A 16727-nucleotide genomic window follows, 5' to 3' on the forward strand; every position below is an offset into this window, starting at 1 on the left:
ACCTCCTCTTCTGAGGAGCCCCTTCTGGATTACACATACAAGTGCATGTAAAAATTTGTACTTCTTCCACTGAATTGAGATAGCTATGCAACTGTAAATCATGCTGTGATATATGGCACTGTTTGTAAAAATGATTTTTATTGTCATAAAAACATTTTTCAGATAACAAACAATTTTCAGATTAAAACAGACATTAAAGTTTTGGCACATTACAGAGCTCATAATTTGGGCAGGAAATCTCAGCTGCCTTAACGTGTTGGAAGCCCAAGGCATAAGGTGGTTACAGTTGCACAATGATCCAAGGTAACCTCTCCCTCTTTACCTCCCAGGGCAGCTCAAGTTTCAGGTGAAGTTAATTGTTAGTTCCAAATTATATCCCTTTCTTAATCTCCAACTGATGACTGCAGCCATAACAGCATTATGACAAGCAGCAGTACAATTCGAAACACTTATGCATCCATCTACCATTTCTCCACTGGCAAAGGGCAGATATTTTCCTGCAACTTCTTGGAACATGAGCCCCTCTCGTCCTGTGCCTGTACTAATTCAGGTCAAATATTTCCAGCATTTTGTGTAGAAACTCTTAATGGAAGTAGAAGGAATCTGCATGGGCATGTATAATGCTGTCTCCGAGACCACCCTGTGGGTGGGAGCCTGCCCCTGAGAAATGCAAGCCACCACTCTCCATCCCCAGGAAAAAGACAGAGGCTGCAGGGAGGCCAGTGCAAGGAGCTGGATCCTCTGCTGAGGCTGGTTCTATGTCCTGCTTCATCTTCTGACTTTTCATTCTGCAAGAAACAGAGCTGTATCCCTTGATTTGGATACACTGGGAAAAAGTATAAACATTTATTCTGTGCAGATATATGGCAGCCCTAAAACACTTACAATCACTTAGAGCCACAAGTTTAAAAATGACTGGCCAACTCTTATTTCTGGGATTCCTGAAGCACTATTGATTTTGTTTGGGGAATTAGTTTTTTAGGCTTATTTTACAGAAACTGAATGTGCCAAGATATGCACCCAATTTAACATCATTAGACTTGAATGCTGGGTTCAGTCACTTCAGGGCAAAATAAAAGCTATTTTCCAAGCTTGAAAACAGAAATTGAAAACAGAATTTGAAAACAGAAACTTCACAGCAATAACAGAATCACTTTACAGCAATAACACAATTCTTCAACAGATCATTCTTCCTCCAGCCCAGCTCACACCACCCCTTCAGATCTCAGTCTTTAGTCACCTTAATTATCACCAAGAGTAAGTGAGTAAAAATAAAATAATAAATGCCCACAAATTGAAACATGTGCTTTGATACACAGAAATCAAATCAGAAACTATCTAAATTTTCCAAGCCCAGATCACTTACACGGGATAAGAAAATACAGGAAAAAATGCTCTAGTTAATATTCATAAATACTTTCTCCTGCTGCCAAAGCTTGTTTGTTAAAAAGGTGCAGGAACTATCAGCATCCCTCTGAAATGATCAAGTAGTTTACTAACTGAATTCATCCATGCATTTTTCCTGCATARACCAAGGTATCTATCTACAATCTCACAACAGATCACACAGATACTATGACTAYAATCACATGCAAGTCATGAATTCATCACTATTAGTAAACTAATAGTGATGAATATGGTTCATCACTAATAGTGATGAATATGAGCAATGAATATGGTTCCACACAGGGAAGTCTAAACAACCTCAAGGAAGAAAAAAGGTATCTTTATATAGAAAAAAATCCAAGACACACTGAATACCACCTATGAGCTCCAAGTGACTAACAGAAGTCTTGTATTTTATAGCTTTACTCAAAGTTCAGTGAAGTCAGCAGAAATGTGTGATGGGTTTTATGTGCCAGTGCTGTTATGCATTGTTATGCATTATTATAAACCAACAATAACTTGCAGATGTTGATCCTGACTCTTCTGGGATCCTTCCCCACAAATACAGTGGGCAGATCCTATCTGAGCAGCCCTGTAGTGCAAGAGGGTCCATTAGCCTCACTAGATTAGGGATTTCTCTAATGGAGCTGGCTGGCCTGTCTGGTCACCACTAAGAAGATAGACAGAAGCACATCCTGAGCCCAGGCTGCTCCACCACCCCACCTTCACAGCATATGTTCTTGAAAAGCAGGAATCATGACTTGCCTGGCAGTGACAAAAAAAAAAAATTAACCTAAATTAATCATTTAACGCTCTCTCCCCCTTCCCAAAACTGTGTAAGACAAGTGTATTTTAAAGATTCGGGGTTTTCCCCCACGCTTTAGCTCAGTACTTCATATTCCTCTCCTTCCCAAGGAGAAATCCCACAACCGTTTCTTTAGATTTGATGAACAAACAATTTCGGTCTCACATTCATCAACATACTCATTTCTYCTTGCGCTATTCCGTAAAAATCCCCTTCCACCCTTATGTAAGCTCTGCACATGCTGGCAAACAGCTCGCAGTCTGGGAAACTTTTTCCACTAAATTTTCTTCTCACATCACTAAAATCTCAGCACTTAAAAACTTTCAGGCCCTGACACTTTAGGTTTCACTAAGAGTGACTCTGCCACTCCACCTGTCTCCATCCCACACTGGGATGAAGAGACCAGCCCAAGAAAACTGGTTGAAGACCTATTAGAAAGTAGTGACTGCAAACCACCCCAGTGCATGGCCCGGCTGAGAGAGGAGTGGTTTTGYTCAGCAAGACAAAGCACACTGAAGCCTGGTATGCCTAAGAAAACGGGGGCAAATTTGAAAACAAACAACAAAATACTTTTTTCAAAGTCACCTCCCCTCTTCAACACCTGCCGACTYCACTTCAACAATCCTATAATGAAATTTTAATTGGATGCATTTGAGACAACAATGCATAGCTTTTTTTATCCCACTCATCCAGCAAGTTACGAAAGACAAAAAAGGCAAGAGAAAGGCACCCTGAGCGCAGGTTTACCCCTGCAACAAAGGGGTGAGGAGCTGCCGGGGTGAGGAGCTGCYGGAGCTCAGCAGTGTCCGATCCCCCGGCCGGGCCGGCAGGAGCCTCCCCACCCTGGCACAGCCTCAGGTACCTACCCAGGCTCCGAGCAGGGCAGTGCGTTCCCTCAGGGCTCAGGCATGGCTCCCGGCTGCCCGAGCGGCCTCCTCATCACGGAGCGGGACAGGGCCAAGAACGAAGCGATGTGGCCGAGGCGGCACCGGGGGGTGTTGGTGGCACCTCCCGGGCTGTGTCCCCGGCAGGCGCGGGTGATGCCGGCACTGCAGAGCATGGGACTCCTCTGCCACCGGCTGTCCTGCGCTAATCTGCGGCCGCCAGCTTAGGGATATAATTAGACTCACAAAGGAGCCTTGTTAGCGCTCCCCGCTAAGAGCCCGAGCACTTCAGATTAGCCAGACCCGMCACTCGGCCGCCGAACGCGGCTGCGGAGCTCGGCGAGGTAAAGCTGAGCAAAGCCCAAAAAATGAAACAAGAGCACGGTTCCTGACGGACGAGAAAGGAGGGGAAATTTTACTTTTCGTCTGAAGTGGTGTTTGACATGATGCATGGAATACGCACCGCAATTGTGCTGCTGGAACTGTTTTTGTTTCTTTTATCTGTTCTATCCATTTCCAATCTTCTAAGCAAATACATGGGCAGGTAAATAGATGGGTCTGGGGCACTGCACTGTMAACTATGAGATGACAAAGCTAAAAGAAAATCTTTTAAGAGATGGACTATCAATGGTAGCGGAGAGTTACAGATGTTTTTCCTACACATGAAAAACAACCAGACAATCTTCTCAGGGAGCAGCTTACCCTAAAAGAGAGGCAGCCTGTTATACTGAGGTGATTTGTTTCTACGGTTATAAGGCACTGGAAATTATCACCTATTGAAAAAAGTGGCAGGTACATCCATCCAATCCCCTGGGAGACTGAAGTTACAAATGCTGGGTGATTCTTTCAAAGCACAATTTATTTTAAAAGTCTTCTGAAAAAAATAAGCCTTATTCCATAGTCACACAATTAATCCCCTTCTGCTAGCCAGATTTGCACATATAAGCTTGCCATGGCTGCTGACCATCATCATACCTGAGGATATAAAGGATACAGCCAGGTTGCACAGAATTTCTTCAGGGGAAAATGAAAATGATTAATTATGCTGTACCCTTAAGGATCAGCACAGCAGAATAGATAAACTTTCTTCTTACACACTRGCCTATGTGCCACGATCATGTTTTCCTTAGGTTCAGTGAGCCATCATACTAAACAACAACTGTAAATTTTTATTGGTTTTGCTCTGTAACAAAGCAGACTGATTGCACGATAGCATCCTTATCAACTGACTGACCCATATCCTGCATGTGTAAAATGAACGGCTTTTCACAGGTCAAAGCAGGATGTGTTTATAGTTGTACAGGAAAATCTGGAAGTTCCATGGAKTTACAGGATTTCTTCAAACTTCAAGAAGGAGGTTGGCTAAAGGGCAAGAAGTGGCCTTATTTTATGCCAGGATACATATTTGGATTTTARTAAGACTCATATGCTGTCATATGCTGTCTTCCCCCAGTTAAGACAGCATATGACAACTACAAATTATAAAGAAGTCCAATAGCTCAACTGTGTGAACCTGCTGGAAAGTTAGATGGTGTCTGGCTGAAACTTTCTCTGCCAGACTGATATATTCTATTAAAAAACAACTCTACTTTGTGTAAATGTGAGAGTATAGATTAGTCACAGATGTTAAAGCTAATGTAATGAGGGTTTTTTGGAAGTAGCCTTCAATAAAGGTAATCGAAACCTAGCGTGWTGCCTTGGTTWTTAACATTAAAAMACATGCTTATGTGTGCAGCATGTGYATACTCACRTCRGAGAAAGGCAGAATTTGATTTAATGGCTCGCTACTCTAACAATGTTCCAGAAAAATCTAAAACCATGGTGTTATTGGTGTGTGAATGAGGATGTGAAGTCAACCTGATAAATATTATTCTATGMTTGGTGACTTATTTGGCAAAGTAGAAAAGTAAAATTCAAGTGGGAAAAAGAGAACTTTTTTCCCTAAATTTCCAGCAGCAAGTCCATCCTCATTCTGTGTAACAGAAAATAAATTGCACAGAGTAGATATATTGAATCTGCTGTCTAAAAAAAAAAAAAAACATTTCAATTACATTGATACAGTGGTAAGAGATGAGGAAAACTAAGTATTTCCTTAATTTCCTAAACAAAATCTGAGCCTCAAAACACAGTTGACTAATAGGATTTTTAATTTGCTTTTAAAAGCTTCTTTTCAGTCTTAATCTGCAATCAGATACTGCTGAGCTATTCTGCTAGACTGCAGCCAGAACAGCAAACAAGCTCATCTTACCTTCACTACAAAGACTGCTGGGCATGGCAGTCTGGAAAACAGCTATAAACAGTCACATAATTGCTATGAAAGCTTTCTCAGACTAGTTGAAATTTTAAAAATATCCCTGAAAGCACCAGGATTATTTCAGTGCTTGTGTGCCATTTAGGATCCAAAGATGAACGAAGGTGGGTGATCAGACAACTGCCATGCACAAGATTTCAGYCTACAGAAGGATAGAGACTTTTCAGTCAAGGGCCAAGACCCCTCTCATTAAAGGCTTTATCTCAAGTGTAAACCTGCCCATCTCTAAGAGAGTACAACTAAGGAAACAACCTGGAATCATTGCTCCAGTTGCTGCTGAGTTACAGTGTAGAAGGAAAAGRAGCCTACAGCCAGCATCACACACTTGGTATTAACGCAGGCATGCTTACAAAGCTGTGACACTTGGATGCACAATCCCAATRGTATGGGGTCTATGCAGTACCAAACAACTGTTCATTAGTAACTGCTCTTGAAAGAGTGAAACTGTTTGTCCCTAGCTCAAAGGAAATCCCTGCACATCACAATCTGAGCTTCTAGAAGGTGCTACCTCTTTACTGATAATTAAAGCATCAGCCAAAAACCTTGTATTAAAAAGCAGAATAAGTCAAGATTTAAACCCCCTCATTCTCCTTTCCCATCCCCAGAATGAGAAAACACAGATCCACGGTGAAAAGCTTTCAAGATTTCACCAGGAACACACATATCAATTTCACTTGAAAATTTTCCCAAATAATTCTTTTTTCATTCATTTTGATAGCCAAAGTTGTGGAAAGTAACTTGTTCATCACCAAGAGCAGCATCACAGGAAGAGCAGCATCTKCAATCAAGCCTGTTAATGAAGGTACCCATCCCTGTCTCTCCTCCACACCTCACTCTGGCTGCCAAGGCAGACTTCATTCTCCTCCAAGCCTCTCCCTCATCTGTCCATAGGCTTATAGCTTTTCACCAAAAATACACCAAAAAAAGTGGTTAAAAACCTGAATGCTCAATAYACCAGTCCCTTTGAGATCTTCTGGGAAGCACACTTGGGATGCTTTTGCCTAGACTGACCTTCCTGCATTATTAAAATATACRTTACCACACCTAATTTAGGAACACTTATCCAACACAGACTGTTTTGTCCTAAGGCAGAAATTTTTAAGTACTAGTTCTGAAATCCCTGAAGTCGTTTAAATGAAAGTAATAGCCACAAGAGAGCGCCACCAGCAAAGGATTCACAGGGAGAAGTCACAGGGAGAATTCAGACTTGAAGCTATATAGAGTAATAAAAAAAGTCTTATTTGCACATCTGAAAGGAGTCCTCAGACACTTAATTGCTATAGATGTGATCTTCAGAAGTCAGGAGATATTCTAGGTGTCTTCATTTTTGAAGGTGGAATTCGAGACAGAGCAATGAATGTTCCTCTTTGTTTTAAAGGGAAATTAGTCAGCAGTTTTTGGATTTTACAGACCTTTAAAATGACCCACTCCAACTGAGATACCTGAAATTGWCAGCTTTTATGATATCATGGTTTTTTTTTTTTTTTAATGTTTGTAGCTGACTAAAACTCAGTGTAATGAGTTAAAAGAACAAAACTGTGGCTTTRCTGTTATGATCTCTATGCACTGAGTATCTGAATACCTTGTACTCCCCTCTTACTTATCTTTTCAAGAGAAGTGCCAACAAATTATAACAACAAAGTCAGCCTATTTTTCTGGAAGCAGCAAATGGAACTGCAGTAATTTTTCCCATGCAAAACAGAAGGAGTTCCTGTTTTTGCAATTTCAGCTTCTAGTATCTTATCATAAAAGGAAACAACTTCCAAAAAGTATCCCTAAAAAAGAAGTGACCTAGAACTTAAAAACAATAAAATAAAAATACAAACACATGCTTAACTTATGCACTTCTAGTGGGAGGGAGACGCTCTAAAAGAGAAAAGCAGTAATATGAGCAACCTCTTAATATTCAGATATTCTTAAAATGGCAAATCGAACCAGCATTTTGACAGACAAGTTACTGACAGAATTCTATTGTATAAGTATCTATACTAGAAGGAGTATTACCTTGTCACATCACAGCACCTCCTTTCCTATCCCATGCTCTAATAAGTTGCATTTTACATAAAAAGCAACTACAGAGACCTGCAAAATGTTCTCCTTCTGTCTGTAAAAATAAATAAATGCAAATAAATTATCAACCGCAGTGCCCTTAAAGACTTCAGTCATTAACTTGAAGAAATCAGGATTTCACCATCACAGTTTGCTCTGGTTTTCCTTGTTCCTCAGCTCAACAGTACAGGCTTGAGCAGGATGGAACAGCAATTTCATTTATAAATAAGATATGCACTGTCAACAAGGAGGTATTAATTTGTATGAGGTATAACATCATAAATCTTCCTGCCTTCTGAATTCACAAAAGACTACCATGATAAAGCTCTCATATTCTGGAGCTGTTTTTCCTTGGGGAACTAGAAAGACACATCTGGATGTCTGAGATAAAAGTGTTGCTCTCGGTATTTATGGCATATTATATAAGCTACATAAATACTTTTCCCTCATCCTTATTTTTTGCACATTCCACTACCTTTTGATGGCTAGATAGCATTAAACTCCTGATGTCTTCCTCCRACCTCAGTTTGCCATRATTTATCAGAATTYYTCAGAAKGATAATAAAACTTYTTTTAATCTGTATTTATCATTAGGAAACATCTAAAATGCTTCACACATTCAGTAAACTGGTTCTGGCAGGGCTTATTTTCAAATATCTTGGAAATTATCATACCATGTAAAGTGCTAAAGAAATTAACCTTTAAGGTAAATACAAAAGCAGGGTTATTTACCAGTAACTGGAGAAAACCAGTTACTGGTAAAAAAAAAAAAACATTAGCCTCTGACAAGGGCTAATGCTAACAGAGCAGCAGCAGGAGTCAAAATACACAGGGGATTTTAAACTGTCTTACCCTGCTTGAGGTGAAGGAGCAGGAAGCAGAGCAGCCCTCAGACACATTCCCCCCTGCCATCTCTAGCCAGGATAGGCAGAGTGAATGCCAGAGCAGCGCACAGCTGCCTGTGCCAGCCCGACACACTGCCTTCAGCAAGAAGGAACTTGCCACATCCTTGGAGCACATAGCCACAGAAACCCTGGTGCTGCTTGTGGTCAGAAACAATGGGTGTGTTTTGCCTCGCAGCCACTCACCACAATGAGCTTATCCTTCAACAGCCATCCCAAATGAGTTGAGCTTCCTCAGAAACCACATTTCAAATACTGGTCCTTCCACACAGGTATGGTGTTTTCCCACACCCATTTCAGCAGTAAATTACCTAACCAYGTCCAAGGTGACCCAGAAACAGGAGTGGGGAAAGGGAATTCCTATTGTCCCAGGGCATTTCAGGAGACAGCCCAGCACTACTTYGTCTCATTCTTGGTTAAAACACTATAGCCACATGATACAAATTATTGAGCCTCCACAAAGAACTAGGCCACGAACTGAGATGATTCAGGTTTTACCTGAAAAAGCTATTTTCCTCTGACATGACCTATGCCAGGCCAGTCACCATCCCCCAGAGTGTTTTCTTCCTCATCAGATACCACCCCTGGTTCAGCTGCCCACCTGCTGGCAAGGCTGCTCCAGAATGGAGATGTGGCAGATCAAAGAACTGACTCTGATTTCAATTACAACCCAGCAGAAATTTCCCCAAACTTTGGCTTTTGTCATTCTGTCCTTCCTCTGCGCTCAGCATGAAGCTGGACTAAAAGCATAAAGGCTGTATAACTCAGCAGCGTGGTAGCTGTGACTCTGTGCCAGACTTTGTTTTGTTAGGTGATCCAGTATTATGCAGATTCAGTAGCAATGACCATAAAATACCATGGGTTTCTTGTGCAAGAGATAAGATGCAAATTTCTTCAGTTATTCAGTAACTAAATCTTCAACACACTTGCATTCCTGCCCTTCTTTGAAGTGGTCATATCTCTGGAACTAAAGGATGGATTCAGAAATTATTTTAAAACTTCTTTATAATCTTTTCAATTGGAAGGTGTAACACATAGTTACTTGAGCAAGTAGAGCATAAAATCCCTACACTCAATAAGGTAGATACTTAATGCTGAAACATCTGAGAAGTTCCAAGTTCTCAAACTTGCCAATCATTTAATCTTCAGAACATGAAATATGTAACCTAAAATAAAAGTTCCACAATAAGAAAGCTGCAACACACTGAAATAGAAGTATTATTCCTTCTCTCCTGAAATAGCACATGCGCATGCCAACATCCTTCACTAGTGTTTAAAAAAGCCAACACTCTTAAGTGCTTAAAAGCAACCCCAAACAATTATTTCAAAACATATACAACATACTCAGAAGCATGCCTTCAACGTGCAAAGATCATCTCTGACATAAAAAGATTATGTATTTGGTCTTTAATGGACAGGTTTATAATTCTGTTTCAGTCAGAAGTCCACAGRTATCTGCAGTATTATCAAACACATAAAGAAATGGTCTGTGTGCGCATGTGAAAGTATCATGTGAAAGTATTATGTGAAATGAGTAAGTCTTCAGACCCCCAAATTTTAGAAGACTTGCTTGTTTTCCTCTCTCTCACCAAGGGGCTACATATTACAATTTCCAACACTTACACTGAAATCCACAAGTGGAAAGCAGTTTTCAGAATAACTCCAGTGTACCACCTTGTAAAAAGCTATGGTTAGATCCCGTAAGCACTTGTATACTTTATCTTCAGTCATATGAGCTCCCTTACTAAATTGGATGAGATTACTCATGCTCAAAATTGACCATTTTGACAAGTGCATGCATGATTGAAGGAAAAAAAAAAAACACAACTAAAACCCAGTCATGACTCACAGGTTGTTACCATCTGATGGAGATGCCGCTCCACAAAAAAGCCACATTACCCAATTTTCGTAATTACTTTGAAAAACTGAACAGCACTGCCACAAGTAACCTTCTGAATAAGCATATTCAAATTATAGAGTATTCCTTTTACCTACAAGGAAGTGTTTATGGCCCTCCTAGCAGGCCTTCCTAGTTGCCCAAACATTGCCCTAATAGAGTTGACTTGGTAAAATATTGTGACATCTGTTGTAATTATGGCTTTCTGTTATTSAAGCTTTACAGGGCAGATTTTTTTAGATTTGCAAAGAAATAAATTATGAAAGTTGCCACAAAATGAAAACATGCCAGTCATGACATACRTATTTGAGAGTAGCCTGACAGCTATACAAGGCAAACATCCAAAATCACAATACAACAATTTGCTGTTTGAAACTAGTGACAATACACCACCAACTGGAGCAACTAACGTTTATGTACACCTCAAGCATCTGTCAGTGTGTCACTTAACAGCATGAATCAAATCATATTAATGAAACTAAGAAACAGGTGAGGTGGGCAGAAAATTAGGAAATAAAAGTGCTTTTTAGATGTACACGCCACCAAAAAGGCAAGTGGCATGGGAAACATCCAAACACCTCGGTGGTATTGCTAGGGTTACAGAAAAGGGAATATGGATTCACACTGTTAATGTGTTGGGTTAAGTGAGTGTGATGCAACCAGGAAAAATGGTCCTCATCAGGGATTTTCTAAGGTATAATTTGCTGAAAATATGAAATGGCAGCATGTGCTCCTCCTTTCGTCATGTCCATTCCTTCTATTAGTAGTGCAGGAACACACAGCTGAAGGATGAGGAACACAATGGAGGCCCAGCCAGCCTTGGGTTTGCCCATGGAGAAGGTGGAAGACAAACGGGAACAGRAAGGAACCCCCAGGTGGGCTGGCCTACTCTGTGTGTCCCCACTGAGTACGTGAGTACAGAGTGGCTTACTTGGCAGATGCTCTATTAAACACTCCTTCACAGAAAGATCCTGCTGGGATTGCTTYCTTAAAGCAAAAGATCCAACCCAAGGTTCTGAGCTGTACCTGTAGGTGCTATGTGGTTTGCCTGATGTGTTTTATTTGTGTTTATCTGGTTCCTGCCACCCCACTGTGGGCCATGGTAGCCCASTGGAAGCAGCAAAGGAGAAAAAGAGGTGCCCTAGCCTGGTCATGCCCTGTCACAGATCCTGAGACACACGGCTTGCTCCTCTCTCCATCACCAGACTGAGAGCAGTGTATGTGTCCATAGCTGGTACATATTTACACCTGTCCATCCTGCTTTGAGCAAAAGAGGGGGCCCACATCCATGTACTAACCCACTTCTCAAGTGCATTTGCACAGCGGGGGTTTAAAAGAGCCCAGCCCTTCCACCAAACTGCAATCATAGAGAAATGCTCATGCCTTGAACTTGACAGCTGTGTGCATCYGTTACAAACACCCACTCCCAAAGATCTGCACTGACACATCCTATTCCACGGCCATCAGTTCCAAGATACAGGGGTAGCAAGGGGCTTTCACACCTGCCCACTCCTTACAACAATGGTATCTGTATGCAGATACAGTCCTGGAAAGCCCTACTTTCCTACATATTTCCAAAGTCCGGCTGAATTTTAAAAAAAAATTAAAACCATCCGTTCTTGGTCAGTTAAGGCCAAGGCCAATCTTCAAAAAGGAGGAAATATGGCTACTGGGCAACAGGAGAGAAACCACTGCTATTTGTTTTGCCATAACAAATCCTGGTTGCAGAAGCAATGAAATCTAATTGAACGACAGAATAGATTTCACTTGTACTCAGCAGTGGATCTCCACAAGTGCATTTGGTTTACTGAATAATGCTTAACCATAACCATGGACAAAATAGTATACAAAATGTTTAAAAGTAGAAAAATACATATAATTTTGCAGATTGTTTCCCACAACGTTTTGGCATCTATGAAACTGGAAGTATCAAGGCCAAACAAAGGTAAGATACAAAATTCAGAGTCCCCCATCTATATCTCATAATTATATAGGAAAAAAAATCCATCAATTTTCCAAGTCATCTCACAAATTGATATTGCCAAGTTTCACAGAGTATTTCTGCAGCCACAAGGAGCCATGAAGTACACGGCTAGCTTCTCCACAGGTCATAAATAGGTAAGACTAGATCTCCTTGCTAAGTTACACAAAATCTACTATAGAAAGGTCACTAGTGGTGTTCTGCAGGGTTCTGCTCAGAATGTGTCAAGTTTCAGTCATCTCTGAACATCTTAWATGACTGCCAAGATTCTTATTCAGGGATTTCTGCTCAGGTCTCAGGTGTCTGAAACAGTACTGTACAATCTTAGAGCCCTCAAGACATTCATTAAAAATTCCTCCTTCTGTGCTTTAATTAAGAGTTGGCTGTCTTCATGAAGTGCCATGCAAATAAGGATAACCCTAACTTTACATGTCTAGGTGTCTATAGCACAAGTATCATGAAAATCACAACCATTGTTAGGATTTTCCACATTCACACTATGCTTCTGATGACAAGTGCRTTCCCTCCTGCTCTCTTTCCCTCTCCTTTAAAAACAGATTTCCTCAGCATTGCAAAAAGTGCTTGCACTTCAGCACAAACACAAAATGCTATAGAAAAGAAAAAAGCCCAACAAGTCCTCATGTGTACACAATGTGGCCAAACTCCAGAATTTTAAAGCTGGTTCTCAGGCACTGGCAGTACCTGCAGAGTTGGCCAAGCTAAACAAAATCCAGCMTCTCATCAACAGCAGACCCAGGAAAAGGGTGGAAAAGAGGCTGCTCCCTGTCTCACCCACCTATTTCAACTCTCACTAGTAGATGACTCAAGCAGCCAAGACAACAACCCCTGTAACTTCTTAGGGTGACTCCCAGACGTTAAAATCTCACCCTGCCTTTAACAAATCACACATGGAAGTCTCACCTATGTRCCAATTTTTAACAGTTTAATCTGTCTCATGAATGCATAATGAAAAAATTTTCTCTGGATTTGTGGTATATGCTTATGTCTAGCATGCACAAAGGAATGAAGATGGTATGTAATAAGTAGGAAGGAATTTAAGTTAGAAGTATATAYAGAATAATTAAATTACATGGAATATGGCAATCACTTCAACATCAACATTCAGTATCAACACACCAATTTCATTTGTATAGACAYGTATATAGACAATTTCATGTCTACAGACATGCACACGGTTTTTAAACAATAGATATTCACACGAAATTTCTGTAAGAAATGCCCTAAGCACAGTTTGCTTTCCATTTTTCTAGGAAAGGAATCTACTCAAGAAATTACTCAGTACTACACTGAAGAACTAGTATGCGGTTAAAATGTATTGTTTCTACAAATTCACTTGAGCAAACAACATGAAGCCTCCTGAGTTCTCTTTTAATCCAAGACCAAAAGTACACTGCGCCTGTTCAACCATCAATATATGCAAGCTACTTAAACCTCATATTTGTTGTTGAGCCAGTTGCACAGTCCTGATTTGGTTTAGACCACAACTATGCAATGTTTCCAGAAAATACAGCAAAGTATGTATGTTGATAGCCAACACGCTTATGCTGCAGGCACTTTTATTTAGAAACCAGTGTTATTTTCCCTGTGTGAGTCAAATATCAGGTTCTTTAAAAATAGCATGTAAATACAATTGTGGAAGCCAGCTACTACTGCAGAAAAACATAAGCCCTTTAAGAAACCTTTGTCATAGACACAAAATAATCGTTGTGAATGAAACATATTGCTCTCACTAAATCATTTTCCCTTGGTGTTCGCTGTAGGTATATTAGACTTGTATACAGACAATGCAACCAATGTTCTACTGTTTCTTACATACAGAAACAGATCAATATAGGATCAATATAGGATCAATATAGGATCAGGCTGTGGCCTGCTGCTTTGAGAAGAAATTTCACATGGACACACTTCTCAGCAGTGGCAAATAAAATCTGATTTTTGTCAATTAATTATACTGACATTAATTGCAAGGAACTTCTCTACTTTCGAGAATAATTTTGTTAAGTAGTATTTTTTTCATAATAGATTTTYAAAAGCTTGATTTTCACTTCTGGATCAGTCTACAAATAGACACTACAAACAACCCCAGAGAAAAATGTTTTCCACATAAAATCTAGATCTTGGCTACCCACACTAACTCTCACTGATAGTAAGAACATGATTAAAACAAAGATTTTCTTAAGYGTCAAGATTGAGCTGCACTTCAAAACTTTTGTCTATTCTGTGCTTCAGATTATGACACTGATGCCCACAGGGAATAAAATGTTAAACCAATGCTACAGAGAGACAACACAGTGCTAGACAAAGAACACAGGGCAAGCAGACAAAAAGATGCTGAAATGACATGCAGATCAATATTTCATCTTATATGTAACCCAATGAAAGGGAATTGYGGAACTATACCCAGTCTCCCCAGGGAACACTGTGTGGATCTGAAGATTGAAATAGTCTAAAAATGCTAAACCAGTCATTTCAAGACTGCTGTAATTGATTAAAGTGCAGGCTACCTCTGAAAAGTGGTGGCTCTACTCAGCTGAAACCCTACTTACTCAAGTAATTTTGTAGTCAGATCAGTTCCCTGATCCAATTCAATCCAGACCTGCAGGAGTGCTCACACAAAGACTAAACAACTGGTTTGCTTAAAGACACGGTTGTTTAAAGTAYTCATAAAAATTCAGCCTAAGATTTAGGGCAAGCAAAACAAAACTAATACTGTTGTTCAAACCATAACTTCTGAAAGAAAGCGTGCAACAAAGCTATTACAAAAACCTGCATCAGGAGGTTTTCCAACAGGAAAAGAAGAGCTATTTCAGCACAGYGACAGCAGTGCATGAGAACAAGCTGGCCAAGAATAAAATGAGACTGGAAGTTAAAAGGTTTCTGGCCGTCAAAGCAGTGACTGATGTCCTAAGGCAACTTTCCAAGAGAAAGAGCAAAACTGAAAAACCACAGACAAAAGCCCCAGCTAGTTTCATTCAGTACGTCTTATGAAATTTTATCGAATATTATGCAGGCTTGTAAATGACCCAAAGGGCTATTGCCTCTTTTGGGAGCTACAGAAGTTCTTAATGAATTTAAGACAAAAAATGTTTTTTGAAAACATCTACTGTTTCAACCTCTCAGCTAGAATAGCTAGCTCGCTTTTGCCCATTGCACATATGCTAGAGAAGGAAAAAGGGGTGGGATGATAAAGGACTGGTGAAAATCCATCAGTTCTGCACCAAAGTGCTCAAGGGCACACATAGCAATGGGGCTTTGCTACCTGCAAAGAATAGCCACAAATCCCCAGCAGCCAATCAGTTCTTGATTAGCTATAGGAAAGTTCTCCAAAATCACATGCATGAAGTGAATCACAGAATCATCATGGTTGGAAGAGATYTTTAAATGATCCAGTCCAACTGTCCACCCAGCACTACTGTGGTAACTCCTAAAGCACAAAAACATGACATCCAGCACCAGATCCAGGCACTTTGGACACCTACAGGGATGGTGACTCCACCACCTCCCTGGGCAACCTACTCCAATGCCTGACCACCTTAACAGTGATAGTTTTTTTCCTAGTGTCTAATCGGAATCTTCCAGCTTAAGGCCATTTCCTCTTGTCCTCTCACTGCTGTCACAGTAGAAGAGAATGGCCCCCATCTCACTGCAACCTCCTTTCAGATAGTAGTAGAAAGTGATGAGGTACGAGTCAGTAACAAGAATGACACACCTGTATCTCTCATAACGGTATTTCTGCACCAAACTTTCTGCCATTTCCAAAGACAGATCAGAATTCRCAGTTTCTGAGCAAATTACTGTTATAAAATTGGAAAGCACCAAGAAAGAGAGAATCTTTCTACTTGGTCTGAAGCTCTTCTGTAATTAAGACTTGCTGTATTGGCAGATTCTTCAGTGTTTATGAAACTTCTCAACCCTGAAGTTCTCCCTTTCTCTGACAGGAACAKCTAATCTAACCTCTGCTAACAAGTGCTTTTACTGGAATAGCCAACACAAGCTGGAACTGCTGAATATCAACATGAATTATGGTAGTTGTGAATCTATATTATTTTGCATTTATTAGCTTCAGTGCTACAAAAATTTGGTCACAGCTTCTGGAAGTAGTTATTGCTCAGGACATAAATGACCAGCTGTGAAAGAGTTCTAGGTTCCCGTAATTCCTTCTATCAAAAATACCTTTTAAAACCAAAGATGAAAACCATGCTTTTGTACCTCTCTTTCCTATCAGTGCTATTTCACAAAAGACTGTCCTCATTTAGGAAAGCCTCCAACAGTCATTATATTTATGGACTCGATCATCATACCTGACAAGCTCCAATTCTTGGCATTTTCTGCGTTGCATCARAATTCTTTTTTTATTTTAACAGATAGCCAAAATTCTCACATGAAAGACTGGCTGGGATAATTTTTAAAGCATAATTAATTAGATAGTTCTGATTCGCCAGAGTAGGAAATTGCCAAGAAAGATCATGTTGTTCAGATTTCTTAGTTGGA

General features: G+C 40.2%; 1 protein-coding gene across 2 annotated transcripts in view; it reads right to left on the reverse strand.

The window, feature by feature from the left end:
- Positions 1-16727, reverse strand: part of SHROOM2 (shroom family member 2) — a 114541-nt gene that overhangs the window by 49970 nt on the left and 47844 nt on the right. The window lies entirely within an intron of this gene.

This window comes from Malurus melanocephalus, unplaced genomic scaffold (genome assembly GCF_030028575.1).
Source record: "Malurus melanocephalus ecotype Western Australia unplaced genomic scaffold, MMel_1.1 scaffold_1, whole genome shotgun sequence".
Lineage (NCBI taxonomy): Eukaryota > Metazoa > Chordata > Aves > Passeriformes > Maluridae > Malurus > Malurus melanocephalus.